Source organism: Cardiocondyla obscurior, linkage group LG05 (genome assembly GCF_019399895.1).
Source record: "Cardiocondyla obscurior isolate alpha-2009 linkage group LG05, Cobs3.1, whole genome shotgun sequence".
Taxonomy (NCBI): Eukaryota; Metazoa; Arthropoda; class Insecta; order Hymenoptera; family Formicidae; genus Cardiocondyla; species Cardiocondyla obscurior.
This window is the reverse complement of record NC_091868.1, coordinates 4906506-4929823: the sequence shown is the minus strand read 5'-3', so window position 1 is coordinate 4929823 and position 23318 is coordinate 4906506. Positions and strand designations below refer to the sequence as shown.

The following is a 23318-nucleotide window of genomic DNA, read 5'->3' as shown; positions in this document are numbered from 1 at the left end:
TAAAAATACTTAATAAATAACATTAAATTGTTGTAAATTAACGAGCAAAATACGATTAAGTATAAAAACTTATAAATAACGCAAAAAACAAATGTAAAATGTCACTCGAATAATTTCAACCAATAGGAACACAGCATTAGTACTGACATTCATGAAACGATTTGATTAATAAAATATTGTAAAAATACTTAATAAATAACATTAAATTGTTGTAAATTAACGTGTAAAATACAATTCAGTATAAAAACTTATAAATGACGCAAAAAACAAGTGTAAAATATCACTCAATTTATTTCAACCAATAGGAACACAGCATTAGTACTGACATTCATGAAACGACTCGATTAATAAAATATTGTAAATATACATAATAAATAGCATTAAATTGTTGTAAATTAACTTGCAAAATTTGATTTAGTATAAAAAATTATAAATATGTGGCGGATCCCTCCGACGCTACACGTCGGATGACGCCACCTCACACGTTACCGTGTGACGTCTTGGCTTATAGATTTAGGGATTTCTAGGGAAATAGTGAAAAGGACCAGAGCGTCGATATTTTAATTCTCCACTCTAGGTGCCCTAGGGTCTAGGTTGGAGTTGCTCTTCTTTAGTTTAAGGGGCAATCTGCATGCACCGATTATACCCCGGGATGGCAAGAGCCGTTTCTGCCTTATCGTAGGAAGTTACAAGAGTAGATCTTTTTATCTTAGTTTTTATTCTCCTTAGGTGTACAATTGCTAATTATCTTATTAAATAATCGGTCTATTGTTTTGGGAGGATTTTCGCCCAGGACTTCCACTTCAGTGTCGGAAGTAGTAAGGTCGATGGTTTCGATTATTCGGGGAGGGCGGTGGACAGTAATAAAATGGCCCTTTTGAATGGTAAGAATTCTAGGGCCTCTGGGCTTCGATGGCCCAGGCTGCGGGTCTTTCGGGGCGGTCTTCTCGGGTGCCCCGAACGAGCTGGGAGGGGGAGAGCTTGAAGGATGGTTGGCGGCCTCCTTCTCTGCGGCGATGAGCTCCCTCAAACGCCGATAAATCTCCGCCCTTTCGCGCCTTTTCTTTCCGCCTCTATATTTTTTCCTCCATACCATCTAGAATCATAATGCGTAAATGCAGACGATTTTCATCGAGCTTGCACTATTAAGCAAATGATTTTATGGGATAAGAAAGGAGAATTGTGATGCGGAAGGTATGCCTATTGTCTTTGAATTGCATGAATCGCAGACGACCGTTCAGATCGTGGTGCGGCTATGCGTTAAAATACTAATTAAGCACATTACTCGCAGACAATTAGAGAGAAGGGAAATTGTAATGCAGAAGTGTGCAGATCGAGGTGGAGTTGCACGTATTTGCAGACAATCCTTTAGATCGTAATGCAATTGTGCATCTGCGTTTCGATTATGCACATGCTTGCAGACGATTTTAAGGAAAAGTGGAATCGTGGTATATTGAGATACAGACGATTGTAAGGAGAAGGAGATTTAATTGCGAAATGCCAGGATTCGTATTTAAGATGGCGAGTATTGCAGACGACTCTTTGGTCGTGATGCACTGTTCGCAGCGAAAATCGAACCTGCACTGTTGAGCAATTAATGATTGAAATAAGAAAGGCTTGATTTGCGAAAAGTTAAGATTTGTTAATTAAGATGGCGAGTAATTGCAGACAACCCTCAGGTCGTGGTGCACATTTCGCAGCGAAACAACAAATCTATACTATTAAGCAAATATTGAGGAATGGGAGGGATCCGATTTGCAAAATGCGAGGATTTGTATTTTGAGATGGCGAGTACTGCAGACAACCCTCAGGTCGTAATGCAAGCTTCGCAGCGGAAAAACAAATCTGCACTTTTGAGCAATCGGTTTGATAATTTATTAGGAAACAAAGGTATGGTTTAATACAGAGGAGGAAGAGAAAAACGACTTAGCGGCCAATATTAACTTTTACGCTCTAATCGTTCTCTTTAAGCCCCTAAGGCTTGTAGATGTACCAATAATTAGTCACATCTATTTTCTTAATATTAAGAGGATCGAGTTTAGAAATGGGAAGAATTATTTCAAAATTTAATCAACTTACTTTGAGTTTATTAAAAAGAAGATACGGCGCCTTTACAAATCGGATGGTTGGTCCAGACAGACGCAGCGTGATTAGGTTACAGCGGCTTAGTGACCCTCGGGTAGCTTCCGCAATTACACACGTTCTTGGATTTTTGAAAAAGACTGAACGCTCGCTCGGGCCGCGGGCCCGCTTATATAGGTCTAGCATCCCTTGCATTAGACGACAGGGAAGGGGGCCTTTTGCGTCTTAGATTTTCGGTATGACGCGGCTAGCGGCGGAGAAATCGTATGGAATTCTTCGTACATGTACTGTTTATTAATTTGGGGGTTTCGGTCCCCTAGCGTTGATAGCGGTGCGATTGAAACCTGTAGCTCTGAATGTTATTGTTAGATATCGCGAAACTATGCGTTCCTAGAATTGGCGACTGATCTAATGCCGTGCGAAAGTTTATTCTCACGCGATTTAAGTTTTAAGCATTCAGAGTCACAGATAAATCTTGCGGGTATATTAAAATAATTATTTATAAAAATTATGCGGGTACACATGAGAGTAAACACGTTAATATTCTTAATTTCAATTTTGCAAAGAGAAAGATGTATGCGCTCGTATGTACGTGCATTTACAATGGACGTGATATAATTGTGACAAGTAATTTTAATAATAATTATCGGCGCGCTTATGATTATCGCAATGCTGCGCCTGTGGAATGGCAGCGCGGCTGACAAGCATGGTTGCCAGTTAGCCATTCGGTAGGCGCTGAATACATGTACTGGGGTGCTCTCATATGGTAACATGGGTGGTCTCTTTTCTTAAAAGTAATTTTAATACAAGTAAGATATCTTTAAATAGGATCGTTCGGTATCACTAAAAGTATTAAATTCGGTAAACTCTAAGAAAAGGTGGTAGTGCTGGCGAAAGTGATACAGATTTAATATTACAAAATTCAGTAAACGATTGTTACTTCCTACAATCATTAAATTATTAAATTATTGAATTTAGTTTATTCCACGTGTTCTTAGAGTTTTAATAATGGAATTTTCCTTTGGTGTTCAATAGTCAGCCAGAGTCATCGGCTTAGCCGTAGTGTTTATCATATATCAGCAGATAGAGCGTGGCGCCTCCATTTTGTGTATCTCATAAATTAAGCAATTAGGGACCGCGTGTGCGACTCGAGGATCCGATGTCTTGGGCTGTTTATTGTTCGCACTCTTGGCTTTTGGCGCCTTCTTGGCTGGCCCTTGTTCAAAGGAAAAATACTTATTCTAATAATCTATAATTATTTGGCAGAACGCGTTGCATTTTATCAATTTAATAGAACAAGTTTTTCGAAAGCGCGAGAGTATACGGTGGTATAGGAGAATGAGTCGCGCACGGCTCATGAATTGTTAATATATGGAAAAATTATATATTAATGTAATCAAGTTCCTTTAAATTGACATTATGCATAAATATTTTAGAATGTCGCTGTACGTTCTGTTTTATCATTAACATATTGGTTATTATTCTTAAAGTCTACCATAGATTATTTCTTACAGAGAGGAACCGTCTATCCAAAAGACCAGGTTGAGAATCTTCACTCTCATGTTATTGGTCGAATCGATTTTACTAGGATCTAGGAACTTTATTTAGTGGAAATTTTAATTTCTGACGTCACAACCGACCATACGAAGAAGAAAGCAAATTCTAATACCGCGACCCTTCTTCTAACAATTGTTTACTCCGTGAACGGACTTTGAAACGGACTTTGTCTCGGGACTTTCCCCGGCGGACTTCCGGGACTCTCCCGATTTACTTTCCTGATACAATAGCTCTGAAGGCTCGTTGCATCAGCCGAGCCCTCAGAGTCCCTCCGAATCTCATAGCGAGCACATCGCTCAGCTGTCGTCTTCTACGACACTTTACATTTTATATTTCATTCGTTCTGCCGCGTTCCAGTTTGTGCATCGAGTGCATGTGTGCGAAACACTCTGCGTTCTCAAGCCTGGCCAGGCTCTGTTGCGAACACAAATTGCGAGCGGCGAAACACGAATTGCGAACCGCAAGCTGCGAACTGCGAGTTCCTTGCGCTTGCTGCCGACAACATTCTTCCGCCGTTGCGGAATACAGATAAGTCTGACGCGGTCTACACCGATCCGCTTTTATTTTCTCAAATGAGAGGATTGCTTCTCTTTATAATTTGTGCTTTACTTTTTATCGTTTTTATTATCGCTTGTTATTTTCTTTACTTGTTTATTAAATATATTTGATTTTGTTTTGTGAATTTGTCAAGTGTCTGTCTTTATGTTTTAAATTGTGACCCCCTTATTCTGCGCGACTTGTAGCGCCGGCTGGACACCGTCAACGTCCACAAATAACGCCAAAAACACGTGCAAAATGTCACTTGATTAATTTCAACCAATAGAAACACAGCATTAGTATTGACATTCATGAAACGATTTAATTAATAAAATATTGTACAAATACTTAATAAATAACATTAAATTGTTGTAAACTAACTTGCAAAATACGATTTGGTATAAAAACTTATAAATAACGTCAACAACAAGTGTAAAATGTTACTCGATTAATTTCAACCAATAGAAATACAGCATTAGTACTGACATTCGTGAAACGACTCGATTAATAAAATATTGTAAAATAAATCAATAAATAGCATTAATTTGTTGTAAATTGACGTGCAAAATACGATTTTGTATAAAAACTTATAAATAACGCAAAAAACAAGTGTAAAATGTCATTTGATTTATTTCAACCAATAGGAACACAGCATTAGTACCGACATTCATGAAAATTTAAGAAAAAGATGGTCGCGCGTTTTGAATAACGGTAGAGATAAAAAGCGGGATAGTGAATACCCCTTGGTGGGGGTAACACAAGGGGGTAAAGAATATCTCGCGCGATAGTAGGGAAAACATTGAAGGGGTTGGGGGAAGTTTTCGCGGTCATTCTACCGACGACTTTTGACCGCGCAACAAGGTGACGTGGACCTTGTTTGAAGTGACAGTTAGATTCTTGTGTCGGGATTCAAGGTTAATAGGAAGTGTCGTGGACTATCCCGCGAGTGTCTACCGCGGTAGGAATATTTTATATCGGGCCCGTTTTATATCGATGCTTCGTGCAAGTTTTGTGTCGTTCGTTACACCGACCGAAGGATTAAAGTGACAGTTAGACCGCGCTTACGTCTCAGGGTCGTGTTTAAAGATTTAACGGAAGTGTCGTGAATATCCCGCGAGTGATCTAGTGCGCGGAGAACGTTATTTTATTATAAAACAAGGATGCTTTTTTGTGATCGAAATATTGTTTCGCGTTTCGCGAAATATAATAATTCGCGTTTCAATTTATTTTTTAATTAATCGTCGTACAGCCAGAGTACGCGTTATCTCTCGCGGAGTGTCGATTTTCTGTCTGATAAGACGTGCTAATAGTGTACAGTGACCGGCAATGATGACCTGACTTACTGTGGCGACGGCGGCTAACGCGCGTGAGCTAGGGTGGAGTGCGTTAGGCCTTACCGCGGATCGTGTGCGTGAACTGTGGAGTACAGAGAGAAGCGAGAGAACGAGGGAAAAGTTGAAGAAAGGCATCTTTATGTTCTGTTCTGTTCACGACCGTGCGTGTGAGAGAGAACGCATGAGTGATCGCTAAGAAATCATTATAGGCGCCTCTATTGATTTCTTAGCGATCATTCGTGCGTTCTTTCTCACATGTACGGTCGCAAACAGAACAGAGCATGAAGATGCCTTCCTCCAACTTTTCCCTCGTTTTCTCGTTTCTTTCGGTACTTCAGGACTCACGTACGCGATCCGCGGTAAGGCCTGACGCACTCCACCCTAGCTTACGCGCGTTAGTCGCCGTTGCCGCATTGAGTCATGCTATTATTGCCGGTCACTACTTGTTTCATACAAAGTCAATGTTATTCGCATTCACAATGTGGTTAAATAACTTTATTTTTAACGTAACTTACACTAATTCTCGTGACGCGTAGGGATGCACGAACGTTAACGAGAGACGAATTTCTTTTCGCCGCAACGTTACGAATCGGCGAACACCTACGACGTACAGCGAGACGAATGTGGAAAACGCCACGCGAAATTATTATTTTTCTAATAACTGATTCGGAATATCCGGCCGTATACTGAGAAACAAATCAGAGACCGCTCGCGGACGTGTGGTTCGTTCTCGAGAGAGTGCTCGACTGACTTTTGTTAGCGACGACGTTTCTGGTCCCTTTTACGAAGACGAATCTTATTGGACGTCCTCGTCACGAGGTCTTTCTTTATGTCTCACTCAAAGAAGAGTTCCGATGCGACATTAAAGGCTTGAGATTGCTGAATCTTGATAAGTCTGCGGCGTCTATGTTTAAGCCGGCGGCGTCTATGTGATCGGCGGCGTTTTCACCGGGCGGTCTCTTTTTATGCTCTCAAGATATACGTTCCGAAATATTTTTCCGTCGTGCACGACTAGTTACTAAATTAAGCGCTCTAACTTATATATATATATATATATATTGTGAATGAGCATGTTTCTTTTATCCATGCAACACTACTATTACATGCAATTCGGGAAACGGCATCTTCTGCTTGAGAGATTCGCGTTACGCCGGATTGTGCAATGCGTATTTTAGTAGTTTTAAATTTCTATTTAAACAATTTTTTCTTGTTTTATAATAATTTAAACTATGAGTCATAGTGTAATAAAGTGCGCGATGAATATGAGTCATAGTGTTATGAAGTGCGCGGTGAATATGAGTCATAGTGTAATAAAGTGCGCGGTGAATATTATGTGAGTGAGTGTGAGTGTACAGTGTCGCGTTTTCGTATATAATACGGGGTACCGTGTTTAAGTTATTATAAAACAAGGTCGCTTTTCTCGTGATCGGAATATTGTTTCGCGCTTTCGGGATATAGTAATTCGCGTTTTTAATTTATTTTTTAATGGATCGTCGTACAGCCCGAAGTATTCGTCGGTCCCTCGCGGAGTGTCGTTTTCTGTTTCGTTAGCCGTGACTGATAGTGCGTGCGCTACTGCACGCAATTCGGGAAATTGGCATCTGCTGCTTGAGAGATTCGCGTTACGCCGGATTGTGCGACGCGTATTTTAGTAGTTTTAAATTCCTATTCGAACAATTTTTCCTTGTTTTATAATAATATAAACTAGGTATGAGTGATAGTGTAATAAAGTGCGCGGTGAATATGAGTCATAGTGTTATGAAGTGCGCGGTGAATATTATGTGAGTGAGTGTAAATGTGAGTGTACAGTGTCGCGTTTTCGTTTATAATACGGGGTGCCGTGTTTAAGTTATTACAAAACAAGGTCGCTTTTCTCGTAATCGGAATATTGTTTCGCGCTTTCGGGATATAGTAATTCGCGTTTTTAATTTATTTTTTAATGTATCGTGTTAAAATATATGCGCTTTAAACAATAATTATAAATTTAACTTTAAATAAGATTGAATCAATTTGCAAATAAATAATTCTTAGTAGACCGGATACGCTACGTGACTTTGTGTCAATTAGATAAGCAAGGAAATAAACCTCTTAAGACAAAGGTCCGGGAAGCCCCTTTCTGTCCCAAAGATAAAACTAATATCGGGACTACCTCACTTGAAAAAGAGTCGTCGTTGGGTACAGACGTGTCACATTTTAAAACGTCCTTAAATACAGTTCTATATTCTTTCATGTTATTTTATAACGAGTGTGTAAAATCAATATTAAATATATATACCAGTGTTTGTGAAATAAAGAGTTATTATTACAAAATTATCCACGCGCCCAAAAATAGTTTTACATGGTAGCAGAGCGTGGGTAATAAATCAAAAGGTGTTTACCACAGTAAAAGTGAATGCAACTTGGCTTCGAAGTTGACTGGAACGATATTAAAAAAATAACCAAAGGAACTATTACAAAAATAGTTAAAATTAAAAAAAACATTTAACAAAAATCAAACACTGAGTTCGGAATACAAGAAGACGAAGAAATGGCTGAAGAGATTAAAATTCAACAGTTCAATGGACAAGATTACAATTTATGGAAGAAGCGGATACTACTTTATTTAAAATTGAAAAAATGTGATGAGGTGGCAATCAGACCAATGCTATCGTCTGACAATTCTACAACATGGGCTGAAAGTAATCTTAAAGCCATGAATTACATTTATTGCGCCATATCAAATGATCAGCTCGAATTTGTGAGCAATGAAGAAACGGCTTACAATATTCTAAAAAAATTTGATGAAATGTATTCCAGAGAATCTACTGCGATACAAATTTGTGTGCGAAATAGACTAGAAAAAATAAAGTTAATGGATTATGATGATTCAAGTGCATATTTTACAGACTTTGAAAAATTAATAAATGAATTAAAATCATCAGGTGCCACAGTGACAGAAAAGGAAAAATTGAATTATATGCTACGTACGTTACCCGAGTCATTAAGTTATGTCGGAGACTTAATTGATGCTGTAAGAGAGCAAGATCAGACATGTGAATTTGTCAAAAACAAAATCAAGATGTGGGAAATACGCGATAAAACTGAACAAGGAAGGAATGTGACAAAATCAAGTGCTTCTAAAGGAGAAAGAAAGAATATAGAAAAAAGAACGTGTTATAAGTGTGGTAAACCCGGACATTTAAAAGCAAACTGTCGTGCAAATGGATCAAAAGGAAGCTATAAAACTCAGAATTCAACAGAACAAGTGTATCCACAAGAAGGGGGCAGCTTCAACTACAGAGGAAACAATTTCAACACTCAAGGATATTTTCCGAGAGGAAGAGGAGGATATTTTAATACACGTCAGATAAACAACCCCAGAGGAAGAAGAATCATGCAAGCCATCAGAAGATATAATCAAAATAGAAACTTTAATAGAGACAGTAATTGCGAAACAAATACCAGCGAATCAAGCGTCTTCGAAACCGAAATAAACGAAGGTAAGAAAAATATAGAAATTATGAATACGGAAGTAAATTTTTGCAACAAAAAAGAAATTAATTGGGTGATAGATAGCGGCTGTACCGATCATATTATAAATAATGATACATTTTTTGATGAATTTGTAACTTTGCAAAAACCGGTAGACGTTAAAATAGGCGACGGAAGATGTATTAAGGCAACAAAAATAGGAAATATTAAAACAATCTTTATAAATCATGAATCAAAAGTACCAATATTAATTACAAATGTATATTATGTAAAAGAAATGGACAAAAATTTACTAAGTGTAGCAAAAATAACAAATAATTTTACAGTAATAGCAGCTGGATATACAACAAAAATTTACAATAAAAAAAATAAATTAATTGCCGTAGCATATAAAGACAATGGATTGTACAAATTGAAAAGTTTTTTTATAAATAATGAATCAAACATTACATCAAGAGTAAATAATGCTATCACACAAAAAGAAAGACTACATAGAATACTAGGACATGTCAATTTTAAATATTTAGAGGAAATGTGTAAAAATAAATACGTAACTGGAATACCGGAAAAATTAGAATCTAATCAATTTAAATGCGCCACCTGTATTAAAAATAAAATGCATAACCTTCCCTTTGAAAATCAACGAACAAAAGCTAAAAATTTATTAGAAATCATACATTCTGATTTAAATGGTCCTCACCAGACAATAGGTATAAATGGAGAAAGATATTTTCTAACTTTTATCGATGACTTTAGTAAAGCAGCAAGAATATATACAATTAAATCTAAATCGCAAGTATATGATTGTTTTGTTGATTATGTGAATAATATTGAAAATTTAACTGGCAAAAAAATAAAAAAAATTAAGATGTGATAATGGAAGAGAATATATTAATAAAGACATATATAATTTTGCAAGAAATAAAGGATTCATAATAGAGCCGTGTCCACCATATGTTCACCAATTAAATGGCACAGCTGAGCGTTATAATAGAACCATAATGGATATGGCAAGATGTTTGTTAACCGAATCAAATTTAAGTAAAAAATTTTGGCCTGAAATAGTAAGAACTGCATCATATTTGAAAAATAGAATCTTATCAAATACAGAAATTAAAAAGACACCTTATGAAATTTTAACGGGAATAAAACCAGACATTAAAAATTTGCGTTTATATGGAAGTAAAGTCTTTGTAAGGATACCGGAGGAAAAGCGTAGCTCAAAATGGGACCGTAAAGCAGATCTTGGTCTATTATTAGGATATGAAAATGTAGGATACAGAGTTTTAATAAATAATAAAATAACAATTGCTAGACACATAGATATAATAGAAGATGAAGAAAATTTAATTGGATTTAGTAATGATGAGAATAATGTTGCTTGCGAAGAAGAAGATAATAATTTAGGTAATGACACAATTATAATTAGTTCCGATGAAGAAATGGATTTAAATCAAAGCTTTAGAAGACAGAATGAACTAAGGAAATCATCAAGAAATAGGAAAAGACCAGATAGATATGGTGACAATATTGCGACAGATTTTGTATATGTAAATTATGTAAGTGCGGACAGTCCTCTCAATTATAATGATGCTATAAGCTCAAAGGAAGCAGACGGCTGGAAACAAGCCATGGATAAAGAAATAGAGTGTTTAAAGAAAAATAAAACATGGAATTTAGTTTCGTCACCAGCAAATAAAAAAATTTTAAGTGTAAAATGGATATATACAAAGAAACCAAATAATTTAAAAAAGGCTAGGCTAGTAGTTCGAGGATTTGAACAGGAAGAAAACTTAGAAGACATATATATGGATGTTGAAACAGCTTTCTTAAATGGTAATATCAAATCCGAAGTATATATTAAGCAGCCACAAGGTTATAAAGACGGAACAGAAAATGTATGCAAACTAAATAAAGCTTTATATGGGTTAAAAGAAAGCCCAAGATTATGGTATGAGTGCTTGAATAATTACTTAAGTAAACTAGGATTTGAAAAAAGCAACAATGATTATTGCCTTTATATATTAAATTGTAATAGTGATAAGATATACTTAATAGCGTTTGTGGATGATTTACTAATTTGCGGAAAAAACTTAATTAAAATAAATCAAATTAAAGAAGAATTATCTAAAAAATTCATGGTAAAAGATCTAGGAAAAATAAAAATGTACTTAGGAATAAATATTATATATGATTTAAATAATAATAAAATGACTCTAGATCAATCTGATTATATAGAATCACTTGCAAAAAGATATAATTTAGAAAACTCAAAAACATTCCAAACTCCAATGGAACAAAACTTAAAGTTAGAACCAGCACAATCAGTAAATACAAGTATTAAATATAGAAACATAATTGGAGCATTACTGTATATAAGTACCGGTACAAGAACTGATGTAAGCTATAGTGTTAATTATCTTAGTCGCTTTCAAAATTCGTATACAGAAACACACTTTAAATATGCTTTGAGAATTTTAAAATATTTATACCAAACAAAAAATCTGAAACTAACGTTTGAAAAGGGTATAACATATGAACCTCTTGAATGTTTTGTTGATGCTGATTGGGCTGGAGACATAGTGGATAGAAAATCCACAACTTGGTATGTGATTAAGTTTTATGGCAATACTATATATTGGAAATCCCGAAAACAGGGAAGTGTAACGAAATCATCCACAGCCGCCGAATATGTTGCGCTATCAGAAATTGTAAGCGAAATAAAAATTATAATAAATCTACTAAGAGATTTAGGAGAAATTATAGATAAACCAGTAAAAATTTATGAAGACAACACAGGAGCAATTGCATTAGCAAAATATGGAAATTTAACTAAAAACTCTAAATATATAGAAGTACATTCACACTACATACATGAAAATTATAGTCAAGGAATAATTGATATTATTAAAATAAATACGGATGATAACTTGGCAGATATATTTACTAAATCTCTTGATAGTACTAAGTTTAAGAAATTTAGAAATTTGTTAAAAATTATATAATCATTTTCTTCTTTTAAAGTATAAATTTAAGGAGGAGTGTTAAAATATATGCGCTTTAAACAATAATTATAAATTTAACTTTAAATAAGATTGAATCAATTTGCAAATAAATAATTCTTAGTAGACCGGATACGCTACGTGACTTTGTGTCAATTAGATAAGCAAGGGAATAAACCTCTTAAGACAAAGGTCCGGAAAGCCCCTTTCTGTCCCAAAGATAAAACTAATATCGGGACTACCTCACTTGAAAAAGAGTCGTCGTCGGGTACAGACGTGTCACATTTTGAAACCTCCTTAAATACAGTTCTAAATTCTTTCATGTTATTTTATAACGAGTGTGTAAAATCAATATTAAATATATATACCAGTGTTTGTGAAATAAAGAGTTATTATTACAAAATTATCCACGCGCCCAAAAATAATTTTACATATCGTCGTACAGCCCGGAGTATTCGTCGGTCCCTCGCGGAGTGTCGTTTTCTGTTTCGTTAGCCGTGACTAATAGTGCGTGCGCTACTGCACGCAATTCGGGAAATTGGCATCTGCTGCTTGAGAGATTCGCGTTACGCCGGATTGTGCGACGCGTATTTTAGTAGTTTTAAAGTCCTATTCGAACAATTTTTCCTTGTTTTGTAATAATTTAAACTAGGTATGAGTGATAGTGTAATAAAGTGCGCGATGAATATGAGTCATAGTGTTATGAAGTGCGCGGTGAATATGAGTCATAGTGTAATAAAGTGCGCGGTGAATATTATGTGAGTGAGTGTGAGTGTACAGTGTCGCGTTTTCGTTTATAATACGGAGTGCCGTGTTTTAATAATAATTTAAACTATGAGTGATAATGTAAACTAACGAGTGATAATTTAAATTATGATTGATAGCGTTAGTGGTTAATGACAGTATTTCGCGAAAGTTTCCAGTGCGCGAAAAGATGACTCGACGACGACGACGACCTCCCATCTGAGAGGAGGAGCAGGCCCGGGGGGCATCCTGCTACGGCGAAGCAACTTTTAGGTAAGCATAATTTTTTTAAATAAAATCTTTATTAAAAAAAAATTTTTACATTTTTATATTAATCTTATTGACTAACTGGCATGTCTACATAATTCTTTTCCTTTTTATGTTACAGTCACCGGCACAACTCACCAACTCCGCCGAAATTTATGCAGATTGGCAAGTCGCATGCTTTTTTTTACAATTTCCTTATTTAATAAAATAAATACTTTTAATTAAAATACAGGCGCGCGCCTGTAAACATATATTACATGTATTTATTTGTAGTAATATTATATTGCTTTCAAATAAAAGATGTGTAGAATGCATCAAAAATTTTTAACCACACCGGTTGTACTCATAGAAAAAATTAAAAGTATATACAACCGACAGTCCGCAGTCTGTTCAAGTGGGACGGAAAATTTTTGATGCATTGTACATAAAAAAATTACAATACATTATACCTTGAAAATGTCGGACCATACACGATTCGGTGACTCAAATTTCGTACTACTTAAAATTATTTAAAACTCCGCGATGTTACCGAGAAGCGGATCTGCAATATCTGCCAGCGACGCCACGAAAGAACAAGGCAGACAGTGTATAGTTTTGGCTTTTTCTTCTATCTGACGACAGTCGAAACGTCGGCTTCACGCGGACAAGCCTCTGTAACTGTACGCATGGAAGCCTCAATTTCGAGTTGTATTCCCTGCGTCCGAAGCATTAGCAAATGCTACGGGCACACACAAACACGACACTGTGCCTAATGAGCGTATGGTGCCCGTCAAAAATCTGCGACCACTAATTTGACGCGGACATTTTAGCTCTTCAAAACCCCACAAACGCAATAGCCTAGCTCTTCTGGGTCGCGAGATATTTCACATTTTCCGAAAAACTTTGATCGTCAATATCTCGGTCCACAGGCGTCGTAAAAATCTGATCGAAAGCTCGTTTTGAAGGGCTTGAAAGCCCGCGTCGAACAAAAAAAAGCGCAATAGCCTAGCTCTTCTGGGTCGCGAGATATTTCACATTTTCCGAAAAACTTTGATCGTCAATATCTCGGTCCACAGGCGTCGTAAAAATCTGATCGAAAGCTCGTTTTGAAGGGCTTGAAAGCCCGCGTCGAACAAAATAAAGCGCAATAGCCTAGCTCTTCTGGGTCGCAAGATATTTTAAAACGACTGACCGTGCCACCTCTTCGCTTCTTCTATGTACCTGATACTTCTAGCGTTTTCGGAGCTTTCGCGGCGCAAAATTTTGACAAAAAAGGCTTCGACCGTGCTTTTTTCGTCAAAATTTTGCGTTGCGAAAGCTCCGAAAACGCTAGAAGTATCAGGTACATAGAAGAAGCGAAGAGGTGGCACGGTCAGTCTTTTTAAAATATCTCGCGACCCAGAAGAGCTAGGCTATTGCGTTTTTTTTGTTCGACGCGGGCTTCCAAGCCCTTCAAAACGAGTTCTTGATCAGACCCCTATGACTTTTGTGGACCGAGATATTAACAATCAAAGTTTTTGCGGAAAATGTAAATGTATCAAGACTGAGTGAACTATTAATTGAGTATTTATTCAATTAAGCGATAACAATTTAGACGAACGCGTAACTGAGACGTCGCCGAATAGAACAATTACAATACCACAATTTAATAGTGCAGCGGTATCGCGGTGACCGTAACGTTTTTGCGTCGGATCGATACGGCGGTTATCGATACGCGGATCTGTGGACGTTGACGGTGTCCAGCCGGCGCTACAAGTTGCGCAGAATAGGGGGTCACAATTTAAGACAGAAAGGCAGACACTTGACAAATCACAAATAACAATCAAATATATTTAACAAATAAGTAAAGGAAATAACAAGCAATAATAAACACAATAAAAAGTAACATACAAATAATAAAGAGAAGTAGTCCTCTCATTTGAGGAAATAAAAGCGGGTCGGTATAGACCGCGTTGAACTTATCTGTATTCCGCAGTGGCGGAAGAATGCTGTCGGCAGCAGGCGCAAGGGAACTCGCAATTCGCAGTTCGCAGTTCGTAGGTTCGTTAATCGCAAGAGGCCTGGCCAGGCTTGGGTACGCAGTGTAATTCGCACGTATGCACTCGATGCACAAACTGGTACGCGATCGACAGCAGAAAATATTAAGTGTCGTGGAAGACGACAGCTCAGCGATGTGCTCGCTCTGAAACTCGGAGGGACTCTGACTGCTCGACTGACGCAACAAGCCTACAGAGCTATTGTCTAAAGAAAGTAAATCGGGAGAGTCCCGGAAGATTAGCCGGGGAAGTCCCGAGACAAAGACCGCGGAGTGAGTAATATTAAAAGAAAGGCCGCGGGATTAAAATTTGTTTCCTCTTCCGGACGGCCGGCAATGTATGAGGTGGCATCATCCGGCGTGTGACGTCGGAGGGATCCGCCACAGATCTTCGGTAGGTGGGCCGTTACAATACTTTCGGCAGCCGCTTAGATAACGCTCTAATAGATCGCGAGGCTAGTCGTGCGAATCTTACCCACGGTCGCGAGCCGAGGCGTGGCTTCGTTCGCGTACGAGACGCGGGACGCGGTGGGCGCGAGATATCGTAGATCGCGGTGCGAACGCGGTTCGGAACAGATTAGGATGGAGCACCTGTTCGGTCTTGCAGTAGCCGAGAGTACTCGGTCGAGGCGGAGATCTCTCCACCCCGGTTTTGTGCAACGGTGCGAAAGGAAAGTCGCCTCGGTAATATGATCGTAGACAGGGAATCGAGATCACTCGAAGGTGGCGAAGTGCGCTTCACCCCACGAGTCGGTCGTACGTATCGATGATTACTGTCGGTTTAGGAGACTTCTTTTGAGCAAGCGTCAGGAGTGCCTGACCGAGGCGGAGTGCGCTCTACCCCGTTTGTGTGCTTGCACTAGGAGTCGGTCGGTCCAGATGTTTGCTGTGAGGCGAACAGATTGAGAACGGTGCTCGGTTCAAACAAATTCGCCTTTTTATATGAAAAAGCGAATGCCGGGGGTATCCCGACACTTGGCGCTTGACGCGATATTCCGCGGAACCGAACGCAGCGTGTTCGCTCGGTCGAGCTCGGGGCCGCTCGTGTAAGCCCGCATCGCGGGACTTTGCGCGCACACGTTAACATGTTAATAAGGGTGCTTTCCAGCAATGTGCACAGGCGACGCTGTGTAACACAGTGTACACTGTACAACCAAGTGCTTTTCAACTACGACACAGAACGACACAGGTCGACACAGCTAAATAGCTAAGTTTGACCGTGTCGATTGTCATGAGTACCAACACGTCGGATCAAATTTACATTTGGTAGCACTTTATGTTTTCCACGTGGCTTTTTAATATTAACAAATTTTACAAATTATGGAAGGTATTTAGTTAAATTTAGTTTTTTATGTTATAAACAATATATATAATAAAATTATCTCATTAATTAATATTATAAATTTTTATGTTATTTAAAGGTTAACATTTATAAAACAAGAATATTATATTTTTTTACAATTAAAATTAAAAATTTTTTATTATAATTTTATTTTAATATAATAATTATCATTTATAATTACAGTATCAAAATTTACATGCAAACATTGCAAGGAACAAATATTTTCGCTGGATACAGCTAATACTCATGGTTGTTTTAAAGATAGAGATGTATATATGGATAAAAACAATTTGTTATTTGTAAACGAATTAAATGATAATATTGATCGTAAGTCTATTACATGACATTTTTGTTTCATTAAGTATTTACAAGTATTAATTATATAATAATTTATTGTTTATTTTTACAGTATGCAAGCAGGATAACAGTCATGATGGCATTACAGAATCTACTAAACAAAGTAAAAATTATATAAATATGTATTCTGCATATAAATAAAATTTTTTTATATTACTTTATATGTGACATTTATATTATATTTTATATAGGTGCAATATGGAATGACAATGCTATAATGGCTCTTCTTAGTTTATACGAAGCTAACAAAGATATGTTGGATCATCCTAAGAAAAAAATTAAAATTTGGACAGCTATTTCAGATGGCCTCAAAAATTTCGCAATTGAAGTAAGATAAAATAAATCAAATTTTTTTTAAACCATTGAAGTTAATATTAATTATTACTTATAATTACTTATATTTACTTAAATGACATATATATATATATATATATATATATATATATATATATATATATTAGTATTTTTTTAAATTATTTTTACAGATGTCAACTGATCAAGTAAGATGGAAAATAAACTCTCTACACAAAAAGTACAAAGAGTGTTGTGACAACAACAATAAATCGGGAAGAGGCGTGATAGATTTTAAATGGTATAATCAAATGGATGAAATATTTGGCAAAGATAAAGACGCTATTGCTGCTCACACTGTATCGAGTAATATAATACTACCAGAAGTTAATAGGACAAGACATAAGGAAAATATACATGTCTCTACAAGTCCTGTAGCAGGCACTTCACAAGTGTTACAAATTAACAAAAATAAGGAGTGTACATCTCAAACTCAACGACATGGAACAGGAACAAATTTGGCAAAAAAAAAATTAAATATTGAAAAACAATGGCTACAGTTTTTAGAAAATAAAGAAGTAAGAGATGCTGCAAGAGATAAAAGACATGAACAATCTCAAGAAAGAGCAACTGAAGACTTTGCATTAAAAAAGCAAATAATAAATTTAAAAAGAAAACAATTGGAATAAAAAAAAGAAATAGCATTAAAAAAATTAAAAGATAAAGAAAATAGACATTCCGAAATTATGGAAATCGAAAAAATTAAATGTAATTTATTAAAAAAATTATTACAACAAGCTAATGCTAAAAATAATTCTGAGTTTGATGAGTGGTAAACATTATAAAAACATTATTTAATTTTTACGTTATGCAATTACTAAGTGAGAATTTTATTTTTATTATTATTTGTACGAATATTATTTTTTTGTAAGAACTATATGTTTGTTCAACAATATTATTAATATAAATTGAGTTAAATGTTTAAATAAAGTTTAATATAATATTTGAATTCTGTTATTGTTTATTCCTGTCCAAATAATTCGTTACATAATTCCCTTCTTCGATCTACACGTTGATTAATATTTTCACATTGATTAATGTTTTCATTACATTCATTTATATTAATATAATCATCATTTATTTCATTTAAATCATAATCAAAGTTATTATCATTATTATCGAAACAAATATTGTGTAAAATACACGCAGCTACAATTGTATTTGAAATAAATGGCATATCTCGATATTCCGAAAAAAATTTTATTCGTCGGAAACGTCCTTTTAAATATCCAAATGCTTTTTCTACAACCATACGGGTTGAAGAATGAATAAAATTAAACTCAGTTTGTAAAGGAGTAAGGTGACCATTATTAACGAAAAGGAGGAACGAGCCATTCTAGTAATGGATATGCAGAGTCTCCGATAATAAATTTGCCTTTCGGAAAAATTACTTCTTTATATTCATTAGCTAAAATGTATATTGAAGATTTTTTAAGTACTCTTGCATCGTGAAGAGAACCTGGCTGACCACAATATACAGGGTGTCCCAGTTGATGTAAAAAAGTTTTTAGTTGTAGGTTGGGCTTCCAAAAATAAGTAGAAAAGTCCTATACGGTTTTGTAAGTTAGGCGTTAATAACCGAGAAAATAACATTTAAAGATTTGACGCCCCGCGTGCGAGCAAAAACGCGCCGTTCGAAGCTACCGAGACGTTAGTGGACCTAGAGGTGTGGCTTATCTTACTCTATTCACAAAGAAATGAGTAATCTATGAATCTCTGTAAATAGAGTGGGATGGGCCACACCACCACTCTATTTACAGACATTCATAGATTACTCATTTCTTTGTGAATAGAGTAAGATAAGCCACACCTCTAGGTCCACTAACGTCTCGGTAGCTTTCAGCGACCCGTTCTTACTCGCACGGGAGGCGTCAAATCTTTACATGTTATTTTCTCGGTTATTAACGCCTAACTTACAAAACCGTATAGGACTTTTTTACTTATTTTCGGAAGCCCAACCTACAACTAAGAACTTTTTTACATCAATTGGGACACCCTGTATATTTGTGAATTTCATATTTGCATCTACGATAGCTTGAAGGTTTACAGAGAAATATTTTTTCCGATTACAATAATCTCTTACATTTTGTGCATTAGGTTTTTGTATTCTTATGTGACAACAATCGATAGCTCCTATTACATTTGGAATGCCTTTCTTAACATAAAACTGATGACAAACATGAGTAATACGTTCTCCTTGAGGCCATTTAATAACGTCATCCAATTTAGTTAAAATCCAAGTAGTTACACGACGAATTACTCGAAAGACGGATGAAATCGAGACATCAAATCTATCTGATATTGTTCGTAAAGGTTCTGTATTTGATAAGTGCCATAAAAATATTAAAAAACTGAGTTTTGCTCCAATTGGCTTCACTCCAAATGAATGTAATGGAATAAATCCACTTTCCTGCAAATCATCTAGAAATTGAAAAAAAGTATGATTATTTTTATACATAACATGTGTAATAATATAAAAAGTAGTATGATAAATGTATGTATAAATGAATATACTTAACTAATAATTTTATGTATAATACTATTATTCTTAACATAATAAAAATAATAATAAAACCATGTAAAAATAAAATTTATATACAAGAAAATGATTAAAAGTAACCTATTAATTTATTTGCTGTGGTTCGTTCAATGCGTAAATGTTCCTTAAATTCAAGATCTGTCCAACTATCCACAATATCAAAATAGTTTTTAACTCGATGTCTCTTACATCCACTGATTAAATATTTTAATATAGGAAATAACAATATACACTCATTGTCTTCTTCACTACTAGAAGATGTATTAATAAATGATAGAGATAAATCATTTTGCTCACTAGAACTGTCTGTACTTGTAGTACTACTGTCATTGACAGTTTCCATCAAATAATTTATTTTAACTTTTTTGTGTGCATTTATCTGTAAATATTAATAAAACATTTTTTTAATTCTGATAATACTCTAGAAACCAACTTCACCAACCGGTTTTTCACTACTGTAGCGCATTATGGCAAAATAAAGAACTAAAATGTGTTCCAACTATAAGTCAACACTGTAACACACAGGCACACTGTGTCGACACTGTGTCTCTTAGCTGGAAAGCACCCTAATTGTCGCGCCGATGATCGGTTTCTTCGGAAGCGCCCCGCGCTCCATATTCTAGCCGAGAAGGTGGTCGTCTCGGCCTCCGGTAGTTCTTGTCCGGGAACGATGCGTCTTTCCGGGGGCATCGTTACAACATTTGTGTGCGTAAGTAAACGAGTGTATACATATGTGTGTTATTATAATTAAAAAAACAAAAAGAATACACTTGTAATAAATAAATAAAAAATAAACTTTTTACATAGTAGTAATTGTCTTGTTTGACTGTTACTTAAATATTTAAAAGTATTAATTAATGAATTAATTAATTATAGAACAAATAAAAACAATTAAAAAATTGCAAAATGTAAAATAGCATTACATGAACTTTATAAAATATTTTAACAAATAATAAAACCAGCATCTATTATTAATAGCACCCATAATATTATTATAAGTATTGCATCAAAACAAGAAACTTCCTTCACTTAAAGAAATAATTATTTTAAAAGTAATAAATGTGTGTTGTCTTCTCTATTCACTGTCTTCATCATCTACTATTTCGATAATTTTCCTTTGTAATCGTTTTAGTCGTTTTTTATCTTTTATTTTTCGTATTTCGTGTTCTAAGTATAGGATCCAGTGATGTATTCCATCTTGGGCGTCGTCATTCGATAAATTTATTAATGTTTGAGATGCACTTGTAGCCGGCGGCGATGGGGTAGCAATAAAGTTACTATCTATTTCACTTTTAGATTCTTTATTGGGCCTGACTCCGATCCTACTCCTACCGCGGTTACTCGCCGACTCGCCGAGGCGAGCGTGTGCTCGGCTAGCAGACGTTACATTTCGGCAGACTCGTGCTGCTCTCGTGTGTTCACTTTGAGGAACTAATCTGTCTTGCCAACTTTATACATTAAACTCACAGGCGGCCAACCTGAAACTAGTTGCCTAGCGACCTAGCCCTTACAGCTCGGCCAGCCTGACTGCACGGCGACTCGCAAGTGATATGGCCGCCTAGAAGTCGGACAGCCATATGGCGCGTGCTACAACGTGGCTACAATTCGGGTGAGTCTTTTTCTAATTAACATAATTAATGCCCGCTGTCTCGGCTTTATGCTAGACTAACATATCGCCACTATTTCGCTCGTGGTGCTCACGCACCAACGCCTACGACTCGCTTGTCGTTGGCGTCGCATAACGCCGTCTCGTCCATTTAATTTAACAAAGGCTTGCTATTGTCATGATGCCCATATACAAAAAATATAGAATACGCATATATACAACGCAGGTAAATAATTGATTTGAGTAAGTGGCCTACAGTGGCCAACGCGTGCGGTTTCGCGTATACAAAAAAATAAAAATTCCGCTAACTTAACAAAGTAATTCATATAATGCGCACGTAATTCGGATACTAAATTAACATCAAGTCGTACAGTTTTCCTGCTGATACCTCGCAGGCCGAATAATACGTAACTACCTCTAAGGTTTAACAAAACTTAAATACAGTGAAATTTTCCGGTTGATATAACAATGTTATGGCTCCAAGGCCCCTTTATGCTTTTTCGAATGGTTTGAGCTTATCGGCGCTCAGAATGGTGTTATATACTTTGCCGTGGAGCTCCATTCCAGGCACTTCCGTCACCACGTATCTCCCGTTGTTTAACACTCTCGATATTACATACGGACCCTTATATTGGGACTTCAGCTTCCGAGACTGACCCGGACGATTCTGCGTGTCTCTTACAAGAACTAATTGCTGCTCACGGTATAAAGTGGGCTTTTTGTGAGTCGCGTCGTAATAAACCTTATTGTACGCTCTGATTTTTTCAGTTGCCTCGACAGCCAAATCGCGCGCCTTTTCTCGCTCGTCACTGATTTGTCGATCAATGCCGGCTAGCCGGTCCACGAGCTCCTTTACATCCCGGTCGGTATGATTGCGTTGATCATACCCTAACAGAAGTTTACTCGGGGTATTGTTTAACGACGAGTGCTTGGTATTGTTTATCACATACTGCACCAAGGGAACGCTTTCGTGCCACGACGTCTCGCTGCCCGCCGCCTTTGTCAACGACGTTTTTATAAAACGATTTACGCGCTCGACAATGCCGTTTGCCCACGGCGACGCTACGGCTACTCTACGCACCGCTATCCTGCGCTTTTCGGTAAAGTTTACGAACTCGTTCGCTGTAAAAGCTGTTCCGCGATCCGTAACCAAAGCTTTTGGCGTACCGAATATGTCAAATAATAATTTTAACTGTGTTATAGTTTCCTTGGCCGTGGTGGAACGAGTGGTCATCAGCCACGTATACCGGGTGAACGCCTCGACTACTACGAGGATATGTCGAAACCCTCCTGACTCAGGCAAGGGACCGAAATGATCAACGTGTACAATTTCGAATGGTGAGTACGGCCCTTCAACTAAATTTAACTCTCCTTCTCGTGAGTGTCCTGACGCATTGGCCGTCAAACAAACTATGCAGTTATCTAAGTATCTTTTAACTTGCTTCCTCATGTTAGGAAACCAATAAGTATTTTTTATGCCTTCCAGCGTCTTATCAAAACCGCAGTGGGCCATCTCATCATGGTAAATTCGACATACGGGGTTCACCATTGCTTCTGGTACGTAAAATCTCGCTCTATCTTCGCCTGTCTTATACACTAATCCTTCGATTAACTTAAATTTGTCGCTTTCCGCTTTTTCCAGATTCTGGGCAAGCTCCTGAATGTTCGGATCCTGAAGCTGCCTGAAAATCAACTCTGCTTCCAGAGGCAAGGCATCTACTAAAGCCACCTGCCTGCTTAGGGCATCGACATGCGTCATCTGTCGACCTGGACGGTGAGTTAGTTTAAATCTATAGTTCTGTAGCGCGAGAGTCCATCTGGCTATACGAGGGTTCAAGTTTGCTTTAGTTACTGCGTGCACAAGTGCGTTGCAATCTGTAACTACAGTAAAATCGAGCCCATATAAATATATGTGAAATCTTTCCATCGCACGTACCACTGCTAGCATTTCCAGTTCAAAACTATGGTACTTGTTTTCAGATTGATTCGTTGCCTGACTGAAATAGGCAATGGGAGCCCATCCTTGGCCCGGCTGTCGCTGCACAAGAACTGCAGCAAGCCCTTGGCCACTGGCATCAGTGTGCAACTGAGTTTCTAATTCTGGATCATAGATCC

General features: G+C 36.8%; 2 pseudogenes; one reads left to right on the top strand and one right to left on the bottom strand.

Moving 5' to 3' along the window:
- Positions 1-16328: 16328 nt before the first annotated feature.
- LOC139102811 (uncharacterized) lies at positions 16329-17834 on the top strand (annotated as a pseudogene).
- Positions 17829-20439, bottom strand: LOC139102700 (putative nuclease HARBI1; annotated as a pseudogene).
- Positions 20440-23318: the final 2879 nt, after the last annotated feature.